The 9,438-nt window shown below is 40.2% G+C and overlaps 1 long non-coding RNA gene across 1 annotated transcript; it reads right to left on the reverse strand.

Annotated features, from left to right (window-relative positions):
- Nucleotides 1-600: 600 nt before the first annotated feature.
- On the reverse strand, nucleotides 601-5,105 carry LOC128404339 (uncharacterized). Its single transcript, XR_008328089.1, has 3 exons — nucleotides 5,022-5,105; nucleotides 1,381-1,862; nucleotides 601-723 (listed from the first exon to the last, which is right to left on the reverse strand). It is a non-coding gene; the product is annotated as an uncharacterized LOC128404339 (long non-coding RNA).
- Between the last annotated feature and the right edge of the window lie 4,333 nt (nucleotides 5,106-9,438).

The following is a 9,438-nucleotide window of genomic DNA, read 5'->3' on the forward strand; positions in this document are numbered from 1 at the left end:
GCAGGTGTCCATGCTGGGCCTGCTATTCTGCCTCATTCAAAGTCCACCTACTTAAGGATTGCTCATTACTCAAGTTTACCTGTGCCTGGTCTGTTTGTTTGCTCAATCCATGTTCTTCAGTCTTGCTTAACTCCATATTATCAGTGAGCACCCGATCTGTCACACATTATTTATGCTAAGCCTGGGTGACATTTTACAGGTGTCCTATGGAGTTGTTGCCCAGATATATATAAATTGTATTATATTTTGTGCATGTAACTAACTGCTCAACATACCTGGAAGAGCTGTCAACAAACACATATGTAACTCCTGTTCACTGCACAGAATTTCCTTTTTACTTTATATTTTCAAAAAATCAAAAAGACTAGGGACTCTCTCTTTTTAATTTGAAATAGAAAATAGCAAAGGACCCAGACCCCACATGGACCAGTTGAGCGTGTGTGGGCTCATGTCCAAATTTATTTTGGAGGATTCTGTCCCAAAAGGATTTTTCAAAACTTATCTCTTTAACTTCCCATGCCCTCCCAAAAAATAAAGACACCACAAGGCAGGAAACCTCTTTGTTTCAATCTCAACAGACAATAAATTATTTTCCACAAGATGAATGACTTGTCAAATCATGAGTGTGTGTTTTTTATTATAAAATATCATGTTTTATGTTTTCTTCCAGAATGGAAAAGAGAAAGAACGACAACTGTGGTATGGCGAAAGGCAAAGTGAGACCTGAGATACAAGGGCCTCGGACGTGAGATCTCCAGGCTAAATTAATAACATAAAGACTGATGAATATTGGTTGGGGACTGGAACCGGGAAAAGGGTGGGTGGAGGTTGGGAATCCAAAGGGTACATAAGGATAATTTGCTTTTTATATTTTGTTAATGGTAAGGAAATTGGGTAAATCGTGGAAGGGAAATTTTGGTCGACTTTAGGAAAAAGGTTTAAGAATAATTAATGGGGTATAAGTATTGATGTGTGATATTAATAGGGTAAAACTGGTGTTTTTTTTTTCCTCTTTTTAAATTAATTGAAAATAAGGCTGTTAAAAATAAATTGAGGAAATGGAAAAAAGAAGTAAAGCAAAACAATAGTATGTTAGAACAAATGTTTAAGTTAAGGTAAAGAAATAAGTTAAGGACTTGCTGAACTGACAATTTAAATTGGAATACAAGAAGGAGAGGTGTGAGGAGGTCTGAGAAATAAGGTTAAGAATAATAAGTATCAGAAACTTTATGTGTTTTTTCTATTTTTTCCTTAGTTTTGAATACTATGTATTTTTGTGTTGTTGTTTTTTTTTGGTTCGTTTATTTCTTGTTTTTGTCTGTTGTGTGTTTCTTGAAAATGCTAATAAATATTTAAAAAAAAAAAAAGGCAAAGTGAGACCTGTATATTATGTAATATCTTGCAAGCCAATTGAGCATCAATGCTGGGTTATCTCTTCACAGTAAGCATTGGGGTTGCAAAGGAGAATCATGTGGATTTGGACTAATATCAAGCACATTATGGACTGGACCAAAGGCCCATCTAGTCCCGTTTCCTGTTCTCATAGTGGCCGACCAGATGCCACAACGAAAATTCTGTAATCAGCACCTGAGTTTTTAGTTATGAGCATGTGGAAAGGAAGCAGTCCACTTTTGACATTGCCCCCACCAATTGCCTTCTCTCTTCTTAACTCCAGGAGATGTTATTTTGGATTCTGTGGACAGGATGGAGGTGCCTTCTTCTGTTGATCCTGGGGAGGTGAGCACGTTTTTGGTGGAGTGCAATCAGCATCTTGCTTTGGTGGACATTTCTGTGGGTTGTCTTGGCATGGCTGTGGGTTGGTTGGGCACTGTGATTGCTGGGAAGACATCCTTCAGAGTGTTCTAAAAGAGATAGCAGAGATATTTTATATTATTGCTTACAGTCTTATTTTGCCTGCCTTCCCTCCATCATGGAACATAAAGTAAGGTACACGTGGTTCTGGTTCCAACTGGTAATCTCACCACTGTATTCTGCACTACCTGCAGTTTCTCTACTGTCTCCAAAGGCAACCCAAGTATAACACATTGCAGTAATCTAACCTAGAGTTTAGCAGACCATAGACAACAAAAGCCTGGTTATTTCTGTCCAAATAGGTTAACAGATGGATGAATACTGCCATTACTGTTACTACTTATAACTGTACACTGGGCAAGATCAAGGTTTGAGGGGGTCCTGTGCAAAGTAACCCATTGATAGGTCTTGATGAGATTGCCTGGCACTGGTGATAACCAGGAAAGCTCCAAGAAGCACCAATTGCCCAGTTCTAGGGGCGGATTTTTGATCTTTAGAAGCCCTGTGCAAATTGTAGGATGAAAGAATGCTTCGAGAGGAGCTTCTAAAGGTGTCACTGTGCTTTGAACGCAGCTTTCAATTGATTGGTACTGCCTGCAAACATCATTTTAGCCAAACCCCATCTTTACCTGTACAATACCTAGTGCCATATGCAATGTCAGATATAGGGTAGGTGAGCATGGCTTGGCTGAAAAGTCCTTGTGGGCCAGATGGCAGGCCACTTCTCTAAAGCCAAAAATGATGTTTCTAGGTTTCTCAAAAGATCAAGTGCTAGGTGTCTATTTGGACACAATAGCTAAGCTCTTAAAGGCACCAACTGAAAAATCTGCATAACTAAAAACTGGAAGTAAATGAATCCCTCAACAGTAAGACAACAGTTTGGAAGAAAAACACCATAATATCATAGCGATGATTAAATTAATGCATTTTAGGAGAATCTGTAATGAGCAACCAAATAAATTTATGGAATCAATGGTTCTGGAACAACAAATACCAATACAATAAAGTATACATGTATTTTATACTAATGTGAAAGCATTATAGGTAAGGATGTCAGAGAATTCCAACCAAAACTGAAATGGGGGAAGAAATTGACCATGATTCTCATGTTATTTGTAAAATATTGGATGCTCAAGTATAAATCTCCTTTCACCAGAGCAGAATTGACCTCTCTCCCCCTCACCCCCCGTCTCTGGCAGAAAACATAAAACATGATAGTTCCAAACAACATTCATGTCTGTGACATTCTTTTCCCCTTAATCTTGTGGACAAACATTCCCCATTCTGATGAAAGATTTAAGATGGCATTGCTTTCCGCTCTGCTCTGTATCTGTCACACGCAGCGCGGTTTTCCTCCTCCTGCAGTTCATCTTCACCAAAAACTATGTCATTCATCTCACTCTCTGCTGTGGCAAATTCACTTACATTGTGTTATTTACATAATGAATTGCATACATTATGCATATTACGTTGTCTTCCCATTATTCTACCCTATTCATTTCAATGTAAAAAGGAAACATGATGCAGCCATGGAAGAAACAATATCAACTATGTATCATTTCAGGACCGGAAGCCACAGGGTCCTCTGAAACTAATCATGAGAATGTAAGAAAAGCTTGCTGGATGAGGCCAATGCCCCATCAAATCCTGCATACTGTTCTCACAATGGCCGACCAGATGCCTCTGTGGCAAATGCGCAAGACGGATCTGAGCACAAAAAGCAAATTTCCCTTTCTGCCGTTTCCAGCAACTGGTGTTCAAGAGCATTACCCTTTCTGTGTGTTTGTTTACTTGCAGCTATTTTACAAGTTGCTCAAATGCCTGTTGCTCGACTGCCATCTCTATTTATCTCTTTTATTTCATTTGTTGGTGTGATTTATATCCTGCACAATCAGGGCCAGATTTAGGTTTGATGAGGCCCTAAGCTACTGAAGGTAATGGGGGCCTTTCTATGTCCAGTTGTCCTTTGTCAACAACAATTGTCACTGGTTTCTTTGTGTTGAATATATTCTATATGGAAATTTATGGACCTAATAGGTATCTAAAGCCATTTACACATAACAAAATATGTATTTTATCAAAGTAATTGTTGAACTGAAATACAATTAAGAAGAAGTATATTAATAGTGAAATGCAATTAAGAAATATAATTGAGAGGGAGGTGGGTTGCGCTGTGGTCTAAACCACTGAGCCTTGGGCTTGCTGATCAGAAGGTTGGCGGTTCGAATCCCCACGATGGGGTGAGCTCCCAGTGCTCGGTCCCTGCTCCTGCCAACCTAGCAGTTCAAAAGCACGTCAAAGTGCAAGTAGATAAATAGGTATCGCTCTGGCAGAAAGGTAAATGGCGTTTCCATGTGCTGCTCTGGTTCACTAGAAGCAGCTTTGTCATGCTAGCCACATGACCCAGAAGCTGTCTGCAGACAAAACGCCGGCTCCCTCGGCCAGTAAAGCGAGATGAGTGCCACAACCCCAGAGTCGTCTGCGACTGGACTTAACAGTCAGGGGTCCCTTCACCCGTTACCTTTACAATTAAGAAGAAGTATACCGGGGGGGGGCAAGAGAGTGGGGTCCTAAGCTTTAGCTTGTTTAGCTTATACATAAATCTGGCACTGTGCACAATTAACGTACAGTTAGGTTAAAATGGGAGTAACAAGGTAGCGAGAAACCAATCCAGCTGTGCTCTTCTCACATTCTGACCAGACCGCAAAGGTTTCAGATTTCCTGTTTGGGACATGACATAGTTCTGAGGTAAAGCATCTACTTCACATTCAGAAAATCTCAGGTTTAATTCCTGGCATCTCCTGTGATAGGCCTGAGTATGCCCTCTTTCTGAAACCCTGGAGACTTAGTGCCAGTCACTGAGGCAGATGGTTCACTGGTCCAACTCGTGTACAAGGCGGCTTCACTATGCTCCCATCAGATCGACACAAAGCAAATGCAGAGAATGTGTACTTTACAAAGGCACCCACATTGCACCTCTATGCTGCTCTTATTATTAATTGAAGAACCTAAGGTCCTCCAGATTTTGTTGGACTATAGCCCCCATCATTCCTATCCACTGGCCATGATGGTTATGGCTGATAGGAGTTGGAGTCCAACAACATCTGGAGGGACACAGGTTCCACATACCCAATGCAGAGTTTATTCCAACTATTCTTTCACCATCATTTTATGACCCACAAGGGATTCCCATGGTCAAGAAGACTCACCTGGTCTTGCAGTGAGTCCTGGAACAAGTGCAAGGCATTCGGTGAATGTAAGACTTTTGCGGAGACTGCAGATGCTTTTAAAGCCCGTCCAGTGCATGGAAAAAACCCTTTGCGTGTGGACAGTCAGTTCAATACCAGTTAAAACTAGATTTAATTACACCTTTGGCTGAACTTGTAATTTTTTTATGGAGAATTCCCCCATACCTGTTTCTGTGTCATTTATTTGGCAGTTATCGCAATATGGAGACCCACCCTAACGAAAATCATAAGGTCATGGTCCAGGTGTCAATCAATCTTGTGAAAGAGGGTTGATGTTGCGTGTTCTTCAAAGTGATTTTTTTTAATGTACTTTACATTTTTACAATGTATGAAGGTCCTTTAGAGCCTATTAAGGCCTGAGTCCTCCATTTGTGGAATCTTTTGGGTTACATCCAGATGGGAGAAGGCTAACTGAAAATAATGGGCATGATGAAGGTAGGTCCATTAATTTCCTTCTCTTTTTTTGTAGACTATTTTATTCGTTTTATAGGAAAATAACATGTCACATATAAGAAAGAAAATTGAATAAGGATACAGTACCATCAAATAATTGAATCGCTGAAGGCATCACGGAGGCTTCAATTATCTGTGACATAGCCTCTCCTTAAGTAAGTAAGTATTGACATCACTTCTATTTACAAAGCTGATATATAGGGAAGGTACCTTGTCAAAATGACTGTATTTCACTTGATCTCTAACATACTTTCTGTGTTGCATTAATTTCAAAGGGCATGTTCTGAGCATGCTAGTCCAGACCAGGATACCTGAAAGACTTCCTGCCCCTGTACATACCCAATAAGATCACTTAGGTCATCTAGGGAAAATATCTAATCATGGCTCTGTACCCTACAGAATATCATAGGGTGGAAACCCCAAAATGGGACATTTTGTGTTGTTGCCCCCAGTGCTGTATGTAAAGCAGCAACTATGGCTTGCTTCAGGCTTCTTGTAAAGATATATCATTTTTGCCCTGAAGCATAAGATTGGACCCTGTTTTGAGTCTTTTCTGGTTTTATTCACTTTTAGATTTAAAAACAGAGTTTTTATACTGCTGCTGTACTGGTTTTAGGTTGTGGTTTTGTTTCATTCATTCATTCATTCATTCAGTTAATTACATTTGTATCCTACCTTTTCCTCCAAGGAGCTCCAGGTGGCATATGTGGTTCTCCGCCACCTCATTTAATCCCCATAACAAACCAGTAAGGTAGGTTAGGCTGAGAGGCAGTGACTGGCCCAACTTCATGTCAATAGAGCTTTGTGTGACTGAGTGGGGATTCGAACTGTTGTTTAAGAATATTGTTGACCTATAACTCCCATCCTCCTTGACCATTGGCCAGTGACTGGGGCTGATGGGTGTCCGACGATATCTGAAAAGCCACAGGTTCCCCCATTCTTGCTGCAGGGTTCCAAACAAGCCAATATATATTTGTTGTGATGGAAGAGTTAGAGGGAACATCAGTCAAAACTGGACAATAACTTCATTACCCCTTCTAAACAAGAGTGGGACAATCATAGAATCATAGAATCATAGAGTTGGAAGAGACCACAAGGGCCATTGAGTCCAACCCCCTGCCAAGCAGGAAACTATTTCATGCCAAGTTTTAATAAGGTAGATGCAACATGCCTTTTCCCATCATGTTCTCCTGGTATTTTGAGACATCTCCTGCTGTTCTTCTACAGGAGTCTTCTTAGGCTCCGATCCTGCAAGGGCTTCTGAGGTCCTCATAAAGGAGATGTTCCTTCCTACCTACTTCTCTCCCTTCCACTACCCATTGTGCCATTCATGTTCAACTAGACGGTATCCCAAAGAACGTATGACCTCAGAATCACCTTCCCTTACCCCAGAAAGGAAAGAACATGAAGTAATCTCATTCCCTGAGTCATAAAACTCCCATTCCTTTCCTTTTATGAGCCCTTTCTATTTCAAACTCTCTTGTTAAATTTCCCCACCCTTTTCGTCTCCTTTGTATATATTAGTTGATTTATTCTCCATTCCAATGGGGACTGACATTTCTTATTACTATTATTTTAAATTTTTATTACCAGCCAAGGTGATTATTATGAAGGTGGAGTTTTGCCGGTGAGATTATGCAACAAACTTGAGATGCACACATCTTTGCAAATCATGGGCCTGTCCCTCTTGGATCCTCCACTCTGATTGCAAAACAGGTGTAATCATGAATCTTGCAGTCACTCCTTAGATTTCTTTTTTTTCTGACAGAGACAAGCAATTTACATTTGGGGGGGGTGGAGTACGCAGGAGCTGTTATTCATCACAGAGATGTTGAGGCATGGCTGACATGTGCCCACTCCCTTGTGGCCCCTATTCCTGTTAACATTCCCTATTTTCCAGTAAGATTTTAGTCAAGTCTCCCATACTACAATAAGATAACAGCTACAAAAAATAAAATACAAATTGAATAAATAGAATCCAGGGTCCTCTCTTAAGGGTAGTTCTGAGCCCTCACCGCCCAAAGAAGGTAGTAGCTTCTCCCGACTCTCACCTGGGATATTTCCTTTCTCATCCCAGCCTCTCATTCTGGGAGACCAACATTTCCTTGCCTCTTACCCAAGGTGCTCCATCAATCATCTTCCACCCCAATGAGTATACAATCCCTTGACCTTGATAAAGGCCCTGATCATAGTACTCCTACAAAAGAAAAAAGAAGAAGAAACAATTAGAAAAAACAAAACAACAACAACAAAAAGAGATCGGGGAGGGAATAAGAAGGAAAAGGGTGAAAGAGGAAAAAAGACAAAAGACAAAACAAATCTCATCTCCATACATAATAAAATTAGAGTATTTTTTTCTGATCAGTTGCAATCAGATTCTGTACTGATCACAGTGCTTATTATGCAAAGCATTCGTCCTGACCAAGGTAATGTCTGTGGCAAAGCAGGAAGGAGACACACGACACACACCCATATATTATTTACCCCCTTCTTGCTAATTCTCACTTGAAGTGTGCATTTCCTAATATCTGTTTTCAACAGCAATGACCTAGATGACTTCCACACAGAAGTCCTTCAAGATTCTTTTTTTTTTTGAATTTTTTTATTTTCAATGCAGAATCATAACAAAAATTACAAACATTGAATCCAAAATAGTACTGTACAAGCAAAAAAACACACAAAAACCGGAACATACAAAAAAACAGAAAAGAAAAAAGAAAAAAAGAAGGGAAAGGAAACAAAACTAAACACAAACGAAAAAGCGCACATCTACAGAAAAAAAAACCATATCATGACGTACATAAACACAAATTGACTTCCTTCCTTTGTTCTAAGACCTCGAAAAATTTACTCTTACTGCATTGTTGTGTCTAATTAGATTACTTCCACCTTTGTATATTTGTTTTACACCATTTTTCTTTTTCTTTAACCCTGTAAAGCATCATTCATTACATACCAATATACTTACTCCAGAACAATGTTTTTCAAATACTCTTTAGCACAACCCCATTCTTTTAATAATTTCTGGTCTGATTGTCCCCTTATGTAAGCTGTGGGTCTTGCCAGATTTATGTATTCACAAAATTTAATTTGCCAATCTTTCACTGATGGAACTTCTCTGCCTTTCCAGTTTTTAGCTATAAGCATCCTGGCAGCTGTTGTTGCGTAAAGGAATACTTTCCTTTGATTTTTGGGGATATCATTTGTAATTAGACCTAAAAGGAATGCCTCCGGTTTTTTACTGAACGATATTTTAAACATCTTTTTGAGTTCTTCATAGATTTCATTCCAAAAGAAGTCCTTCAAGATTCAAGGTGTCTTATGGATAAAAACACAGATAATCCACTTTGAATGCATAATGTTTCAGGTTCTGTCCCTGGCAAAATCTTCAGGTAGAGCTGGGTAAGTTCCTCTTGGGTGCTGCTGCCAGTCCGTGTAGACCATGCATGCCTAACCCCTGGCCCACAGGCTGGAGCCAGCTGCCTAAGGCCTTCAGTTATTTGGCAGCTGTTTGTTAGTTTGTTTGTTTAAAAGAGTGTTAGTGTCAGGGACCATGTTAATGAGGACTGCACTGAGGAGGAATAGTGGGAGCTGGTCCCACCCCCTGACCCTGAATCTTCCCAGGAGCAGGAAGACAGTATAGATTTAGAACAGTGGTTTGCAGAGGGGCATAGTTCAGAAGGCAGAAGCTGGGAAACACTGGGTGGGGAACAGCTAGCAGAAGAAACGCTAGAAGAGAGAAGGTTAGCAGATTCACAGTCTCTGGACAGCATTCACCACCCCATCCCCAAAGACACAGAGAGCTCAGAGAGTGTTAGAACAGGAACCACAGAGGGTACAAGCTCAGATTACAAAACGGAGGAGTGATATAGATTAATAGGGATGGAGGGGAGGGTGAGCCTTAATTGTGAGCACTACCATTCTA

Source organism: Podarcis raffonei, chromosome 16 (assembly GCF_027172205.1).
Source record: "Podarcis raffonei isolate rPodRaf1 chromosome 16, rPodRaf1.pri, whole genome shotgun sequence".
NCBI lineage: Eukaryota > Metazoa > Chordata > Lepidosauria > Squamata > Lacertidae > Podarcis > Podarcis raffonei.